Genomic DNA, 19,532 nt, shown 5'->3' on the forward strand with positions numbered 1-19,532 from the left:
TTTTTAAAGGAGCCTCTTCTAATTCAGATGGTGGATTTTTTTTTTTTAATTTCCCTTCAAATTATTTAAACTAAAAAAACAAACAACAACAACAAAAACAGTTCATTCACCCATTCCTCCCACTCACTCTCAACTTTTGGAACCATCAGTCTATTCTCTGTGTCTATGAGCTTGTTGGGTTGGGGTTTTTTTAGATTCCACATAAAAAGTGAGATCATACAGAACACTTGTACGGTGCTTTGGCTGTTCAGGGTCTTTTGTGGTTTCCTACGCAGTTTGTACTTTTTGTTCTATTTCTCTGAAAAATACCATGGTAATACTGATAGAGATTGCATTGAATCTGTAGACCGTTTTAGATAGTATGGACATTTTAACAATATTAATTCTTCTAATCCATGAGCACAGAATATCTTTACATTTATTTGTGTCTTCTTCAATTCCTTTCATTAATGTCATATTTTCTACTATACAAATCTTTCACCTCCTTTGTTAAATTTATTCCTAGGTATTCAACATATATGAAATATATGAAAAACCTACAGCTAGTATCATCTTCATGGAGAAAAACTGAGAGCTTTTCCCTAGGGTCAGGAACAAGACAGGGATGTCCACTCTCACCACTGTTATTTTACATACTACTGGAAGTCCTAGCCTCAGCAATCAGACTACAAAAAGAAATAAAAGCATCCAAATCAACAAGGAAGAAGTCAAACTTTCACTATTTGCAGATAAGATGATACTCCGGATAGAAAACCTGAAAGACTCCACCAAAATGCTTCTAGAACTGATACATAAATTCAGTAGTCTCAGGATACAGGGGCTCCTGGCTGGCTCAGTTGGAAGAGCATGTGGCTCTTGATCTTGGGATTATGGTTTGAGCCTCACATTGGGAGAAGCAATTATTTAAATAAATAAAATTTAAAATAAGTTGCAAGACACAAGATCACATGCAGAAACCTGTTGCATTTCTATACACCAATAATGAAGCAACAGAAAGAAAAATCAAGAAATTGATCTTATTTACAATTGCACCAAATATCATAAGATACCTAGGAATAATCAAAGAGGTAAAAGATCTGTAATCTGAAAAGTATAGAATGTTTATGAAAGAAATTGGAGATGTCAAAAAGAAATGAAAAACCAGTCCATGCTCTTCACTGGAAGAACAAATATTGTTAAAATATCTATACTACCCAAAGCAATCTACACATTTAATGCAATCCCTATCAAAATACCACTCACATTTTCACAGAGCTAGAACAAACAATCCTAAAAATTGTATGGAACCACAAAAGACCCCAAATAGCCAAAGCAGTCTTGAAAAAGAAAAGCAAAGATGCAAGGTGCCTTGGTGGCATAGTCAGTTTCAGTTCAGGTTGTGATCTTGGGGTTGAGTTGAGGCCCCTGTTCGGCTCCTTGCTCAGCACAGAGTCTACTTGGGACTCTTTCTCTCTCTCCCTCTTGTCCCGTCCTCTCCCCCTAAAATAAATAAATAGATCTTTTAAAAAGCAAAGAAAAGGAAAGCTGGAAGCTTCACAATTCTGAACTGCAAATTATATTACAAATCTGTAGTAATCAAAACAGTATGATATTGACACAAAAATAGACACATATCAATAGAATAGAACAGAGAACCCAGAAATGAACCCACAACTATATGGCCAATTGATCTTCAACAAAGCAGGAAAGAATTTCAATGGAAAAAAAAAATAGCCTTTCTGCCCCTGGACGCCGCCGAGTAAGCATCGTTACAGTCTCCCCTCCCACCACCGTCATGTCTAAGTCAGAGTCTCCCCAAAGAGCCCGAGCAGCTGCGGAAGCTCTTCATTGGAGGTTTGAGCTTGGAAGCGACCGATGAGAGTCTGAGGAGCCATTTTGAGCAATGGGGGACGCTTCCGGACTGTGTGGTAATGAGAGACCCCAACACCAAGCGCTCCAGAGGCTTTGGGTTCGTCCCGTACCCCACCGTGGAGGAGGTGGACGCGGCCACGAACGCTGGGCCGCACGAGGTGGACGGGAGAGTGTGGAACCAAAGAGGGCTGTCTCCCGAGAAGATTCTCAAAGACCCGGTGCCCACTTAACTGTGAAAAAGATTTTTGTCGGTGGCATTAAAGAAGACACTGAAGAACATCATCTAAGAGATTATTTTGAACAGTATGGGAAAATTGAGGTGATTGAGATCATGACTGACCAAGGCAGTGGCAAAAAGAGAGGTTTTGCCTTTGTGACCTTTGACGACCACGGCTCTGTAGACAAGATTGTCATTCAAAAATACCATCCTGTGAATGGCCACAACTGTGAAGTAAGGAAAGCCCTATCGAAGCAAGAGATGGCTAGTGCTTCGTCCAGCCAAAGAGGCTGAAGTGGTTCTGGAAACTTTGGTGGTGGTCGTGGAGGTGGTTTTGGTGGGAATGACAACTTTGGTCGTGGAGGGAACTTCAGTGGTCGAGGTGGCTTCGGTGGCAGTCGAGGTGGTGGTGGATACGGTAGCAGTGGGGATGGCTATAACGGATTTGGTAATGATGGAAGCAACTTTGGAGGTAATGGAAGCTATAATGATTTGGGCAATTACAACAATCAACCCTCAAATTTTGGACCCATGAAAGGAGGAAATTTTGGAGACAGAAGCTCTGGCCCCTATGGTGGTGGAGGCCAATACTTTGCCAAACCACGAAACCAAGGTGGCTATGGCGGTTCCAGCAGCAGCAGCTATGGCAGTGGCAGAAGGTTTTAATTACTGCCAGGAAACAAAGCTCAGCAGGAGAGGAGAGCCAGAGAAGTGACAGGGAAGCTACAGGTTACAACAGATTTGTGAACTCAGCCAAGCACAGTGGTGGCAGGGCCTAGCTGCTACAAAGAAGACATGTTTTAGACAATACTCATGTGTATGGGCAAAAAACTCGAGGACTGTATTTGTGACTAATTGTATAACAGGTTATTTTAGTTTCTGTTCTGTGGAAAGTGTAAAGCATTCCAACAAAGGGTTTTAATGTAGATTTTTTTTTTTTTGCACCCATGCTGTTGATTGCTAAATGTAATAGTCTGATCATGACGCTGAATAAATGTGTCTTTTTAAAAATGTGTTGTGTAAAGTTAGTCTACTCTGAAGCCATCTTAGTAAACTACCCCAACAGTGTGAAGTTAGAATTCCTTCAGGGTGATGCCAGGTTCCACTCGAAATTTATTTGCAACCTGCTTGGGCACAGAAGCCATTGTCTCCACAAACCTTGGTGTGGTTGAACTGACAGTTAATGTGTTGTGACCTGGAGTTCACTGTTAAAAGGGTCACCCAAGCAAAGTCCTGGAGTTTATTTGGTTATTATGATTGTTGGCACATCCTATGCAATATATCTAAATTGAATTATGGTATCAGATAAAATTATAGATGGGATTAAAGCTTGTGTATCGTCCATTATCATGTGTAATCAATAAGTGATTTAATATTCTCTTGAAAAAAAAGAAAAAAAATAGTCTGTTCAACAAATGATTCTGAAAACAGACAGCAACAGGTGGAAGAATGAGACAGGACCACTTTCTTACACCATGCACAAAAATAAATTCAAAATGGATGAAAGCCATAAATGTGAGACAGGAAACCATTAAAGTCCTAGAAATCACAGGCAGTAACTTATTTAACATTGGCTGTAGTATATTCCTCTAGATGTATCTCCTGAGGCAAGGAAAACAAAAATAAACATAAACTTTGGGACTACATCAGAAAATAAAACAACACAGTGAAGGAAACAATCAATGAAACTAAAAGGCAACCTTTGAAATGGGGGAAGATATTTGCAAATGATATATCTGATAAAGGGTTAGTCTCCAAAATCTATGAAGAACTTATCAAACTCTACACCCAGAAAAATATAATCCAATAAAAAAATGGGCAGAAGATATGAATAGACATTTTCCCAAAGAAGATGTTCAGATGGCCAACAGACATGAAAAGATACTCAACATCACTGATTATCAGAGAAACTCAAATCAAAACTACAATGAGATACCATCTCACACCTGTCAGAACAGCTAAAATCACCAACACAAGAAACTAAAGGTGCTGGCAAGGATGTAGAGAAAGGGGAACTGTCTCACATGGTGGGCATGCAAACTGGTGCAGCCACTCTGGAAAACAGTATGGAGGGTCCTCAAAAGTTAAAAAAATATAGTTCCCCTATGACCCAGCAATTGCACTACTGGGTATTTACCCAAAGAATACAAATACTAATTCAAAGGGATACATACACCCTGATGTTTATAGCAGCACTATGTACAATAGCCAAATTATTTAAAGATCCCAAATGTCCATCAACTGATGAATAGATAAGGAAGATGTGGTATATATATATTAGAATATTACTCTGTTGTAAAAAAAAGAATGAAATCTTGCCATTTGCAATAACATGGATGGAGCTAGAGAGTATTATGCTAACTGAAATGAGTCAGAGAAAGACAAATGCCATGTGATTTCACTCATATGTAGAATCTAAGAAACAAAACAAATGAGCAAAGGGGGAAGAGAAGAGAGAGAGAAGCAAATCAACAAATAGACTCTTGATTATTGAGAACAAACTGATGGCTACCAGAAGAAACGGGTGGGGAGATGGTTAAATAGATGCTGAGGATTAAGGAGGGCACTTGTGATGAGCACTGGGGTGTTGAATCACTATATTGTATTCCTGAAACTAATATTACACTTTATGTTAACTAACTGGAATTTAAATAAAGACTTTTTATATTTTATTTCTGGGATGCCTGGGTGGCTCAGCGGTTTAGTGCCTGCCTTCAGCCCAGGGCATCATCCTCAAGTCCCGGGATCAAGCCCCACATCAGGCTCCCTGCATGGAGCCTGCTTCTCCCTCTGCTTATGTCTCTGCTTCTCTCTCTCTTTCTCTCTGTCTCTCTCATGAATAAATAAATAAAATCTTTTAAAATAATAAAATAAATAAAAATAAATAAAATTTTATTTTTATGCATTTATTTTTGGTGTAATTGTAAAGGAGATTGATTTCTTAATTTCTCTTTCTGCTGCTTCATTATTAGTGTAAAGGAATGCAACAGATTTTTGCATATTGATTTTGTATCCTACAACTTTAATGAGTTTATTAGTTCTAATGGTTTTTTAATGGAGACTTTAGTGTTTTCTCTAGTATTGTGTCATCTGCAAATAGTGACAGTTTTGTTTCTTTTCCAGTTTAGATGTCCTTTATTTATATTTTTAACCAAATCTCTCTGGCTAGGACTTCCAATACTATGCCAAATCAAAGTAGTGAGACTGGACATCTTTGTCTTGTTTCTAATTTTAGAGGAAAAGCTTTCAGTCTTTTACCATTGAATATGAGGTTAGCTATGGCCTAGTCATATGTGGCCTTTATTATGTTGAGGTATGTTCCTGCCTATATCCATTTTGTTGAGAGTTTTTGATCACAAATGAAGGTTGAACTTTTTCACCTGGTTTTTCTGTATCTGTTGAGATGATCATATGTTTTTTTATCCTTAATTGTGTCAGTGTGGTGTATTACACTTACTGATATGCAGATGTTGAACCATCCTTACATCCCTGGAATAAATCCCACTTACTCATGGTGTAAGATCCTTTTAATGTATTGTAGAAATTCAGTTTGCTAATATTTTGTTGAGGATTTTTGCATTTATCTTCACTAGGGATATTGACCTGTGATTTTGTTTGTAGTATCCTTGTCTGGTCTTGGTATTAGAGTCAGCCTAATGTTGGCCTCATAAAATGTGTTTGGAAGAGTTTCCCCCTCTTGTATTTTTTGAAGAGTTTGGGAAGGATTGGTATTAATTCTTTTCTGAATGCATTATAGAACTACTGGTGAAGCCTGATTCAATCTCCTTTCTAGGTCAGATCTTCTATTTCATTATGATTCAGTTGTAGTAAGTTGTTTCTAGGAATTTTCCCACTTCTGGGTTGTCCAACTTCTTGGCATATAATTGTTCGTAGTAGTCTTATATGAGACGATTGTAGCATCTCTTTCATTTCTGATTCTATTTATTTGAGTGCTCTCTTTTTTCTTCTTGGTGAGTATAGCTAAAGTTTGTCACCTTTGTTTATCTTTTCAAAGAACCAGCTCTTAGGTGCATATGAAGGATTCAAGATGATGATATAGAAAATCCTGAATTCACATCCTCCCACAGACACTGAGTCTAAAGCTACATATGGAATAATTTTCTCTCAAAATATCTAAAGTGGCATAGTGGTGACTACACATTGGGCAAATGAGAAGAAAACCACATCAAAGCAGGTAGGAGAGCCTGGGATACAATCTCATCATAAACCACACCCTGGCACAGCAACCCACAATTGGCAGTGTACTCAAAGCCCACAGCTTCTCCCTGAGGCATGAAGGGTTCAAACCCTACATCAGTCACCCTGATTTTTAAGACTTACACTCAAGGGACCCTTAGGTAGCTCAGCAGTTGAGCGTCTGCCTTGTCTCGGGTCCATGGTCCTGTGGTTCCAGGATCGAGTCCCATATCAGGCTCCCTGCATGGAGCCTGCTTCTCCCTCTGCCTATGTCTCTGCCTCTCTCTCTCTGTGTCTCTTATGAATAAATAAATAAAATCTTAAAAAAAAAGACATACACTTGAGAGACAAGCCCCCCAAACATCTAATTCTAAAAGCCAACAGAGCTCATATCCTGAGACCCACAAGAAGGTAGTGAATTGAGAAACAGCTCTTAAAGGGTCCATGCACTCAGACTCCCCACCCTAGGGCCTAGCTAAGGCACCCAGTTGTGTCCAGACTTAAAGTGAAGAAGGCCCACCTGCTTATACTGAAACTTCAGTTTGAGAGGCAGACATCTAATTACACACACACACACACACACACAGAGACATAGGAGCCTGCTGGAACATTTCAGGTACAGAACTGGCTGGCATCATTTTCACACTCTCCCTCTTCATACTCCAAAGCACCAGTACCTTCTAGAAGGGAGCCTTTGTATGTTTCTGCTGCTCCAGTTTTTGCAGCTCTACCTGAAAGATGCCTCTTGGTGCCTGGTTCTGCAGGCCACGGGGCCTTGTGGCTCCTCAGTGCTATACTTTTAAGAGCTTCTACCTGGGTACCTGGTTTCCGGTCAAACTGAATTTAAGTGCTGAGATTCTCCCCTTTGAGACACTGACAGCTACCATCTACTGGGAGCTATTAAAAATATAATAAGTTGCTTGGACAAGCACAAAGTTTTGAGAGACGACCAAGAGCCAGAGTAGTATTGAATGACAAGCTTCATCTCTTATAGGAGGTCCCTCCTTCAAGATTGGAAGAGTGGTGATTTCATCTACTGTATAGAAACCAATACAGAGAAACAAGCAAAATGAAAAAATAGAGAGGGATATGTTCCAACTGAAAGAAGTAGATAAAACCTCAGGAAAAAAGACTTCATGAAATGAAGATAACTTGCCTGATAAAGAGTTCAAAGTAATGGTCATAAATATGTTCACTGGACTGGAAAGAAGAATGGATGAACATGGTGAGAATTCATCAAAGAGATGGAAACTATAAGAAATACAAAATAGAAGTTATACAGCTAAAGAATACAATAATTAAAATGAGAAATACACTGAATGGGGTTCATGAAGCAGCTTAGATGAGGCAGAAGAAAGGATCAGTCAACAAGAAGGCAAGGCAGTGAAACTCACCCAATCAGAGCAGTAAAAGGAAAAAAAGTATTTTTAAAAATGTGAAGATAGGGATCCCTGGGTGGCGCAGCGGTTTGGCGCCTGCCTTTGGCCCAGGGTGCGATCCTGGAGACCCGGGATCGAATCCCCACATCGGGCTCCCGGTGCATGGAGCCTGCTTCTCCCTCTGCCTGTGTCTCTGCCTCTCTCTCTCTCTCTCTGTGACTATCATAAAATAAAAATAAATTAAAAAAAAATGTGAAGATAGCTTAAGGGATTTATAGGATAACATCAAACAGGCTAACATTCATATCATAAGGGTTCTAGCAGGAGAAGACAGAGAAAAGGGGGCAGAAATCTTATTGGAAGAAATAATGGCTTAAAGCCTCCTTAACCTGGGGAAAGAAACACACATCTAGATTCAGAAACCCCAGAGAGCTCCAAACAAGAGGAACCCAAAGATACCTACATCAAGACACATTATAATTAAAATGCCAAAGTTAAGGACAAGGAGAGACTATCAAAAGAGCAAACAAGAATAAAACAACTTGTTACGTACAGGAGAAATCCATAAGAATATGGCAGATTTTTCAGCAGACGTTTTGCAGGCCAGAAAGAATGGTATGATATACTCAAACTGCTGAAAGAGAAAACTTCCAAGAAAGAATACTTAGCCAAGTTATCATTCAGAATTGAGAGAGAGAGCTTTCCAGACAAGCAAAAGCTAAAGGAGTTCATCACCACTACATTGATCTTACAAGAAATGTAAAAGGGATTTCTTCAAGCTGAAAGAAGAAAGAGTGCTAATTATTGGCAAGAACACATATGAATGAATAAATCACACAGGAAAAAAATATAGCAAAGGTAGTGACTTCATTACTTATGAAGCTGGGATGGTTTCTGGGCGGCTCAGCTGGTTGAGAGCTCAGAGACTTCATTTCAGCTCAGGTCATGATCTCAGGTTCATGAGATTGAGCCCCGTATCAGGCTTGAGATTCTCTCTCTCCCCCTGCCTCTCCTCCCCACTTATATACACTCTCTCTTTCTCAAAAACAAATAAATAAATAAAAATTTAAAAAAAATAAAGTTAGGATGAAGAATCAAAGACAAAGGAGTAATAAAACTATGATTACAATAATTAGTTGAGAGATACACAAGATCAAAAGATGTAAAATATCACATCAAATATATAAAATGAGGTAGAGGAGACTAAAAATGTTGAGCTTTAGGAATGGAATCAAACTTAGGTTGTTATCAATCTAAAATAGACTGTTATAAATGTTATTATATGTAAGCCTGATGGTAACCACAAAGGAAAATCTAAATACACAAAAGATACCGCTAAAGAAAGTCATGACATCAGAAAGGAAGAGAGCAAGAGAAGAAGAAAGGAACAGAGAAGAACTACAAAAACAGCCAGAAAAACAATGCACAAGATGGCAATAAGCACATATGTGTCGATAATTACTTTAAATGCAAATGTAAATGGACCAATTCTCCAATCAAAAGACAGAGTGGCTGAGTTGATTAAAAAACACACTCATCTATATGCTGCCTACAGGAGACACCCTTTGGATGTATGGACACACATGAACTGAAGGTGAAGGATTGAAGAGAGAAACCCCATGCAAAGGGAAACCAAAAGAAAGCTGAGATAGCTATATTTCTATCAGACAAAACAGACATTAAAACAAAAACTATATTAGGGCTCCCGGGTGGCTCAGTCAGCTAAGTATCTGACTTGGGCTCAGGTCATGATTTCAGGGTCCAGGGTTCGATCCCTGAGTAGGGGGCTCCATGCTCAGCAGGAGTCTGCTTGAGATTCTTTCCCTCTGCCCTTCCCTGACTCATGCTCACTCTCTCTCTCAAATAAATAAGATCTTTAAAAACACAAAAAAAGACTGTATTATGAGACAAAGAAGTGATCAATCTAACAAAAGGATATAACATTTATAAATATCTGTCCCAAAGGAGCACCTAAGTACATAAAGCAAATATTAACAGATGTAAAGGATGAAACAGACAGCAGTATAATAATGGGGGACCCTACCAGACCATATATATCAATAAATGGATCACCCAGGCAGAAAATCAATAAGGAAGCATCAGCCTTAAATGACACAGACCATGTGGACCTACAGATATATACAGAACATTCCACCCCAAAGCAATAGAACACACATTTTCCTCAACTGCATATGGAACATTTTTTGAGGTAGATCACGTTAGGCCACAGAACAAATTTTAATAAGTTTAAGACCACTGAAATTATATCAAGCATCTTTTCTGACCACAATGGTATAAAACTAGAAATTAATTACACAGAGAAAACTGGAAAATTCACAATAATGTGGAGATTAAACAACATGCTACTGACTCACCAGTGAATCAAAGAATAAATCCAAAAGGAAATTTAAAAAACAAGACAAAACAAAACAAAACAAAACAAAACAAAAAAAAAAAAAAACAAGACAAAACAAAACAAAAACCTTGAGACAAAGTAAAACAGAAATGTAACATACTGAGATCAGTGGGATGCAGCAAAATCAGATCTAAAAGGGAAATTCATAGCAGTAAATGCCTACCTCAAGAGACAAAAGTCTCAAATAAACAACCAAACTTTACAGCTCAAGGAACTAGGAAAAGAAGAGCAAAGTCCACATTTAATAGAAAGGAGGAAATAACAAGACCAGAGGAGAAGTGAATGAAATAGAGACTGAAAAGACTATATAAAAAGGATCAGTGAAACTAAGAGCTGATTGTTTGGTCCTAAAAGCAACGTACCCGAGCAGCATAGATAACTCATGTGAAGTGATGGTGATATTGAAGAACAAAGCAAATATCTCACAATTCATCTGCAATTCAAACTTTACTGTAGAATGCAGATAAAAGAGAGTACTTAACAACTGCAGTACATCAAAAACCACATTACATCTTCTAGAGTTCAAATTAAAGGTGCCTGTAGGCCTTTTATTCAGTGAACGCTTCTGGACTGGTTTAAGAAAATTACTAAAATTCCTTCTTGATGTTAGTAGGAGCTTTTAAAATGTAACCCCTCACAAGTTCTGTGTGGCCTTGGAGCCAATTATGAAGAGCTGATCTCCAGGAGAATTGACTATGTGTTAAGAATTCCTTTAATGTTATGAACAGCTCGTGTGGTCCTTATTGATGTCAAATAAAGCAGGAAGAGGAACAGTTACACAAGCATTTACATTTCTACACACACACTAGTAATAAACCCTACTCTTTTTTTAAAGATTTATTTATTTATTCATTCATGATAGACAGAGAGAGAGGGAGAGAGAGAGAAAGAGAGAGAGAGAGAGGCAGAGACACAGGAGGAGGGAGAAGCAGGCTCCATGCCCGGAGCCCGACGTGGGACTCGATCCCGGGACCCCAGGATCGCACCCGGGCCAAAGGCAGGCGCCAAACCGCTGAGCCACCCACGGATCCTAAACCTTACTCTTTACATATGACATGAAGTCTAGAGGATCCACATTCAAACCTGATGGTGCCCAAAGGGGACAGCAGACACGAGATGGGGAGGGGGATGAGAAAGTCTGGCTTCCCTTCTCCACACTCAGCATTTTAAAGTACAGTCACCTAATGGTTATTTGGGTTTAATTCAGGACGCGGCTGCTGCTCCCTCTTTTTTTTTTTTTTTTTTTAAGATTTTATTTATTTGAGAGAGAGAGAGAGAGAGAGAGCCCAAACAAGGGGAGTGGCAGGCAGAGGAAGGAGGAGGAGTAGGCAGGCTCCTTGCTGAGCAAAGAATCCAGTGGAAGAGGGCGCTCAATCCCAGGACCTCCCCTCACCCCATCATGACCTGAGCCGAAGGCAGATGCTTAAATGACTGAGCCACCCAAGCACCATGAAAGCATTTTTAAACATTTTTTAAAAAGATTTTATTTATTCATAGAGAGAGACAGAGAGAGAGAGAGAGAGAGAGAGAGAGAGAGAGAGAGAGAGAGAGGGAGAAGCAGGCTCCGTGCAGGAAGCCTCATCTGGACTGGATCCCTGGTGTCCAGGATCAAGCTCTGGACTGAAGGCGGCTCTAAACCACTGAGCCACCCGGGCTGCCCATGCTCCCTCTCTTTAACGAAGGGGGAAAGTCATAGCAAAGACTGGAAATGCCAGGCTAGGGGCTCTGCAAGCTGCAAGAGTCCCCCTCTCAATCATAGGGGTTCTTCTTGGTGGCACTTCCTGGGTCTCTGAGGACCAGGCAGGACCACCTGGGCAGCACCAACTGCTGTTCCCTGCACATGTTTTAACGTCTTCCATCCTATTCCAAACACCACTGCCCCAGCGCTCCCTCTTCAGTGAGAATTCTGAAGTTCTAGGGAGCTCCTGATCCTAACTGAACACCTGTTTTTCTGCATTATTCTGGAGCTCTGACCCTCTCTTTCAGAGTACACAGTTTTAGAGACACGAAGATGTGTAACTGAGCCAAACTAAATTTATTTCTCACTCTTTCTTTATAAATCCAAGCTCCCACATGCATAATTAGATTTGTGACTCAGCTCTGAAACATCTCCACCAGAGAGGGTCTTCCAAGTGCCAGGCTCCCAGAAACACCCCTGAATGCCTGTGCCAGCCCAAGTGCTGGCCGCTTTTGTTGGCAGACACATACCAAGAAATGGAGACCTGTACCTCCTCTCTTAATGCAGCAATTTGTATGTAGCTGGGTCCACCGTAAATATACAATACTACAGGGTGTTGTTGTTTGTTTGTTTTTTAACTTAATGGTATTTCATTTAACTTTTCCCATGCATGTAGGAGTTGTTGAATTTATTATGTGAATCTTTGCACAATACTTCCTCAAGTAAACCATCAAACTTTATGCTCTATTACACTTAGATATGTAACATGTTTCTAGGGATTTTTTTCTGTTACAAATTATGTTGCCAGAAACACTTTTAACATATATTCCTTCTTTGAAGTTATTTACCTAGGCTAAATCTCCAGTCTAGAAGACTGTCTAGTCTAATATATTTCAAGGATAAAATGGAGCGGATGGGACGTTGTTATTAAGGAAAATTATTATAGATACATATTTAAATTACCAGACTGATAAAGCTAAAAATTGTACTTAAAAAGCATTAGAACTATTAATTCCAAAATTCCAAGTTTGAAAGTCAAGTGAGATATACTTTTCACAAAATCTAGATACATTAAAAAGATAATCTCACAAACCAGATAGCAAAAACATCCCTGATGTAATTAAAAATAGGCAGAGAGGGGCTCCTAGCTGGCTCAGTTGGCAGAGCATGTGACTCTTGATCTCAGGGTCCTGAGTTCTCAGCCCCATGTTAGGCGTAGAGATTACTTTCAGAAAAAATCTAAAACCCCCAAAGAGGGCAGCCCAGGTGCCTCAGTGGTTTAGCGCCATCTTAGGTCCAGGGCGTGATCCCGGAGACATGGGATTGAGTCCCACGTCAGGCTCCCTGCATGGAGCCTGCTTCTCCCTCTGCCTGTGTCTCTGCCTCTGTGTGTGCGTCTCTATTAATAAATAAATAAAATCTTAAAAAAAAAAAAAACTCAACATCCTCGGTAAAAAACTAAAATTAAAATTTAAAAAAATAGGCAGAGGATCTGAACAGATATTTTTCTGAAGAAGATACACAGATGGCCAAGAGGTACATGAAAATGTGTTCAACATCACTAATCATCAGGGAAATTCAAATCAGGGCCACGATGAGATCTCACCTCACATCTGTTAGAATGTCTATTATCAAAAAATGCAATAAATAACAAATGTTGGCAAGGATGTGAAAGCAAAGGGAACTCTTGTGCATCTGCTGATGGGAATGTAAATTGGTGCAGCCACTGTAGAAAATAGTGGAGAGGATCCTCAAAAAGTTAGAATTACCATATGACCCCTCAATTCCAACTTCTGGGTATCTATCCAAAGGACATGAAAATACTAACTTGCAAAATATCTGCACCCCCATGTCCAAAGCACTATTTACAGTGGACATGGAAACAACCTAAGTGCCAATTGATAGGTGGATAGAGATTGTGGTTGTGTGTGTGTGTGTCTGTGTATACATACACACAAAATATTATTCAGCCATAAAAAGAAGGAGATCTTGCCATTTGCAACAATATGGATGAATGATTTTGAGGGCTTTATACTAAATGAAATGTCAGAGAAATACAAATACAAATAAGACAAATCTTACGTATATGAGGAATATTAAAAAAAAAAGAACTCATAGATACAGAGGACAGACTGGTGGTTGTCAGAGATGGGATGTGGGGATAGGTGAAATGGGTGAGAGTGATCAAAAGGTACAAACTTCCAATTATAAAATAAGTAAGTTCTGGGATTTTAATGTATAGCATGGCAGCTGTAGTTAAACAACACCATATTGTATATTTGAAAGTTGCTAAGAGAGTACATCTCAAAAGTTTGGTAATTATGTATGGTAATAGATGTTAAACAGGCGTGTTGATCATTTCATAGTAGATACAAATATTGAATCATTATTTCATATACCTGAAACTAGTATATTATGCCAATCATATCTCAATAAAAAATATAATCTCAAGAAATTGAAATGGATAAAATTAAGTAAAAAAAAATCAAATATGGGGGCTGCCAAGGGAAGAGGGTAACAAATTCTTATAGAGATGTCATATAAAAAAAGCTAAATACATTATAAGGGAATATAAAACTAGAGAGAAAAATGGTCTCCTGTATTCTGAAACCTAAATAAGCAAAATATATTAACATTGTTACTGTCCAAATGAGCCTAGAGAACTGAGTCCCACATCAGGTGTGAGCAGGCAAAGTGCACGTATGCCTCTTGGGGAGGGCATCCAGCAGGCTGCCAGCAAAGCTGTTTCCTGGAGAAAAGAAGAGTGCAAGGCCCAGGAAGGGAAGGCTAGAGGGGACGGAGCAGGTGGCCAAATCAGTGAGAGACAAGTGCAGAGAGGAAAAAGGCAAGTGAGCTTAGAGCAAACGACTAGACAATATCTGTCTCATAAACAGAATGAATGCAAACTGCTGGTGAAGCAGGAAGTGCATGCATTATAGAGTAGCGATTAGAGGGTCCCTCCAGTCTATGATCTGAGTGAGGGGTTGGTGTGACAGGGGCTGGGCTGCCCAACGGTGCTAAGCTGACCTCCCTGTGCTCCTTCCAGATCCCCCAGGCAGACAGCACCCAAATCAGGCCCGGGTAGGGAGGTTTACCTCATGAAAGGTCGGTTACCACTATGTGGCCAGGTGTACACTCATGTGTGCAGGTCTAACCTGGCTGTTTCCAGCCTTGAACTCCAGGGGGGCGTGGGGGACAGGGAGCCATTTCTAGAACCTTGAAGCAGAAAGGCCAGGACTCCACCCCACGGGGTAGCCCCACACGGAGGAAGCGGGGAAACCTATAATTCACCCCATTCACCTCTCTCCCTGACCTCCTGCCTCGTCCTCCATGGGCCCTGCCCAGGTAGCCCATTCAGGTCTGAGAACCTGGGTTACAGAGGTCAAGGTGGCCTGAAAGCTTAAAGGGAGAGCAACCAGCACGGAGCAGCCTGCCAAAGGGGAGGAGGAAGGTAGTTGAACCTTTTGTGCCAACTCCTCATTTTGTCATACTCGTGATGCTGCTAAACGTTAACTAGTTATCTCCTTCAAGACTAGGGGCAGATCAATTGAACCTGCTTCTCAGGTTAGGTTAAAAAGGCCTGGCATCCTGGGCGCGCCCCTCTATGCTAGGGTTGTGCTGGTGACCTGCAACAGGGAGGCAAACACAGTGGTGGGACTCCAGGATTTGCTCTCACCTGTAACAGAAGTCTAGAGGAGCAGCCCAGGGTGTGACCGGCAGCAAATTAGGCTCCCACTGTGTTTATGCATAAAGCTTAGGAGGGCCACCACCCAGGCAGGATGTTGGGTGCCCCTCGCCCACTCCCCGCCCCATGGTCCCAGTAGGTGTCCTGAAAGCCTGCAATTCATCACCAGAAGGAGTCACACAGCTATCCGAAAAAGCAGGGCAATCTGAGAAGTGGAGTCCTTTAAACCATTACCCTCCATCAACTCAGAATTTTCTTGGGAACGCAGAAGGGGGAATGGGTATGGGCTAATGGTGTTATCTTCTGTGTCACTGAAATTCCTCTACCCTGAGCTAGTTATTCATCAGAAATCCAATTCTACTTAACCTTTCAATTTACAAAACACGGTGGGGAATAGCCTACATCAGACACAAAGTCATCATCCTCAAAGCATGTTCCCCCAAAAAACAGGGCAGTTGTCCATAAAAAATGCAGTTAGATGGCTGTTCAAACTTTCTGATGTATACAAGTCATCTTCCATCATTCAGTTGGTAAACAAGACACATCCAAATAAAGAAAAACTGCTTGGGGAGCTATAAAGTTTTGTTCTTTAATTTTTATACAATACTTAGGAGACTTATTTCTTTAAAGTACACGTAACACTTTAACAGCAATTTTTTAACAATAATTTAAAAAATGTATTTGGTTTCCAAACAATGAAATGTCAGATCACAGCTTCATCCCCAGGAGTCAAGCACTGGTGGAGTGAATAGGGAGAAAGCCTGGAGGTCTGAGCTCCCATCAGATTTTCTAGGAAGGAGACACTGAGGAGTAAACTATATCTGCAAAATCATAATTCGGAGTCTCTGGGCATCAGGCCTCTGCAGAGGTTTTTGTTGGCAATATTCCGATTAGCTGCTTGAGAAGGAATGTTGTTCTTATTCTATAGACGGGGAAATTCCAGAAGCCTTTGCTGACAGGGAGTGGGGAAGTGCTGAAACACCTGGCCATGGAGCAAAGGTTTTTCCAATGAGAGAGTTTGGCTTGGCAGGCACACCTTCCATTGCTGTGCCGGCACCCAGGGGTGGCGTGCCTGGACTCACGGCTGCCTGGCTTTTGAAAGAAAATGAAAAAGGCCAAGTGGCCCTTCCCAGCTTCAGGATCTCCACCTCTGCCACCAGCAAGTCCTAGCTGGGCAGGGCTGGGAGATGTCCTCTGGCACACACTCGCCAAGAAGAAATCCGCTGGGACAGCTGCGGCCTGTTTACCTTGCTTCTCAGCCAAGACCATTACCTTGGAGGGAACTGGCCTCGACTTTCTGACGTTTTTATTATGTGTGGCTTTATCACTGGGTCCAAAGAAAAGAGGCTTCTTAAATACAACATCATTGCCACCAAAATAAAAACCAAAAACAAAACAAAGATCTCCTTTGTAATGGTCTTTCCTCTATTTTGCTTTTTTATCAAGCTCTTCAGAATAGTAATGTACTCAGCATCTCAGAAGCTCATTTTTTCTCACCAAAGATGTTCTAATTCAAGTCAAGTTATATATCAAATGCCTATTCTGCGCCTCGAGATATTACACAGCTAGCACACATAACCTAGGTCTTCCAAAGTGCCTTCCACCTGGTATTTTCTTCAACATTCACAAGTGAGGCCAGCATCACCATCCCTAACAGGTAAAGAAAGTTAGCCCAGGGAAATTCAGCAGATGCAAGTTCACATAATTCAGGAGTGAGCTGGTGAATCGGTGGGGCCCTGGCAGGACACAGCACAGCACAGTAGAGGCGGGTGGTTGGTGAAGGAACTGTTTACAGAGAGGAGTGAGGTCTGGGACCGACCGGGCAGGAAGGTAGCAGTTAGGAGCCACTGGCGCCTGAGGGTGCTGTGCCGAGCAGCCACTGGCAGGGCTGGGCCCTGGGCAAGGGGACCCATGGGGAGGGGGTGCTGTCCCCTCTCCTGATGATGCTCCCACTGGCCAGACTCAGCAGGAAATCCAAAATCCACTCAGCTCAGCCTCCCAGGCCCAGGGAAGCTGGAAGATTCTGGCACAGCCAGTGAGACTGAGCCCTGACATCCTGGATCCAGTCTCTTTTTCATCAAGGCCAAAGGACTCTGGAGCGAGTGCGGGACGTTCGCCGGGCTCTGCAATCTCACACACACAGGGCCCAGCTCAGCCCCACCGCTTACAGGCTAAGTGGCCCTGGGGGGAGGTTGGATTTAACCCTTCCAAATCTTCCTCTCTTCATCTATGTGGTAGGACGGTACAAGTGTTGAACTTGGACATTGCGCTCACGACGGGAAGAGGTCACATGTGGAATACCAGGTAAGTGTTTAGCAAACAGGCACGCTCCGGTGGCTGATCTCACCTCCACCTCACCTCCCAGAACCCATAGGGCATCACTGGCAGTTCTTCGAGTTTTCTCTCCTCTCAGCTGGGTGCTACAGATTTGCTAGGAGATGCTTTTAGAGCTTTGCAAAAATACAAGTAGATCTTGCGACGCAAACTACTACTTGGGCAAATTTTGTGTATTTGAAATCTGTGTCCTAACTTCCTCCATATACACCAAAAGCCTTCAGACTTGTGAAATGGAAAGGGGAGGTTGAATCCACACAGAAATGAAACACAGGGTAAGGGCACCTGGGGCGCTCAAGTGGTTGAGCCTCCAACTCTCAGTTTCAGCTCAGGTCATGGTCTCAGGATCCTGAGCTGGAGCCATGTGTCAGGCTCCACAGTCAGCAGGGAGTCTGTTTGAGATTCTCTCCCTCTGCCCCACCCCCACCTCTGAAAATAAATAAATACATCTTAAAAAAATATAGGCAAAAAAGGGAAGGGAACTGAGCACTACTGAATTCAGTATGGAGTTCTAGCTTGATGGCATCATTAAACAAAGAAAAGCCTCTTTCTTGACCAAGCTCCAACTGCACCACCCTTGAATCCCAACCTCACATGTTTTAGCTCTCCAGATCTGTGCCTGATTCACTGACTGCAGGGGACTGATGTTCCTTTAGATGCTCACCTCTCGGTCGGTGCCTGGTCAGGCCAGCTTAGGCGTTGAAGAACTGGGGGAATAAGGAGATTAGAAAGAGATGGCAAGAGAGGGAGAGGAGACCTGCGAAGAGAGGAATGCGAAGGGCATGTGGCATCAGAGGGGTAAGGAGGATGGCATGAGATGGGGGATGGGAGTGGACAGAGGAGATTGGAGGAATGAGTTGGGGGCTTCAGATGGGTCCAGAATGGGGGGTAGACTTGAATAGGTAAAGACAAGAGAGAGAGAAATAAAGCACATGGCTTTGGCCAATAACACCTTTCCAGGAGCTTCTGCTGCTGAAGAATTCCCAACCCTTAAAACCCTTCGCTGGCAGAGGAAAGATTTGAGACCAGTGTCCATCAACAGAGGGATGCACACATTCTGCTGCTATCCTGTGGTCCTGTGATGTCTCTGTGTACTGGTTATAGTGGTGGCAGTGATGGGCTTGCTCCCATGCACTGTGCCACCTGCACAGCTGCTCACTATCCACAGTCCTGTGAAATAAACCATCATTTCTCTCCTTTTCTTAATTTAAATAAAACCTTTTGTGTAAATACAACACATATGCACAAAAGTGCCCACCATATAAATGCACAAGTTCATACATTATGGTAGAGTGAATGTTGCATAACTGCCTCCCACATCATGAAGTTGAACACTGCCAGCCCCCAGAAGGCCTCCACTCACAAAACTCTCCCCAACAACACAAGACACCCTCTATTTTCTAGACAAACTGTGACTCAAAAATATGGTTGCTCAGGTGGCACCTGGGGGGCTCAGTTAAGTGTCCAACTCTTGATTTCAGTTCATAATCTCAGGGTCATGAGATCAATCCCTGAGTGGGGCTCTGTGCTCAGTCCTATTAAGATTCTCTCTTCTAAAAAAAAAAAAACAAAAAAAAAAAAAAAAAAAAGATTCTCTCTTCTAAAAAAAAAGAAACAAAAAAAGATTTCTCTCTTCCCTTTCTCCCCCTTGCCCCTCCCCTCGCTCATGCTTGCCGCCCCCAAATAAATAAATAAATAAATAAATAAATAAATAAATAAATAAATAAAATCTTCTAAAAAGAAAAAAAGAAAAGAAAAAAAAAAGAAATGATACC

At 41.5% G+C, this 19,532-nt stretch overlaps 1 pseudogene; it reads left to right on the forward strand.

Moving 5' to 3' along the window:
• Nucleotides 1-1,816: 1,816 nt before the first annotated feature.
• Nucleotides 1,817-3,412, forward strand: LOC112675052 (heterogeneous nuclear ribonucleoprotein A1-like; annotated as a pseudogene).
• The last annotated feature ends 16,120 nt before the right edge of the window (nucleotides 3,413-19,532 follow it).

This window comes from Canis lupus, chromosome 10, assembly GCF_003254725.2.
Source record: "Canis lupus dingo isolate Sandy chromosome 10, ASM325472v2, whole genome shotgun sequence".
Lineage (NCBI taxonomy): Eukaryota > Metazoa > Chordata > Mammalia > Carnivora > Canidae > Canis > Canis lupus.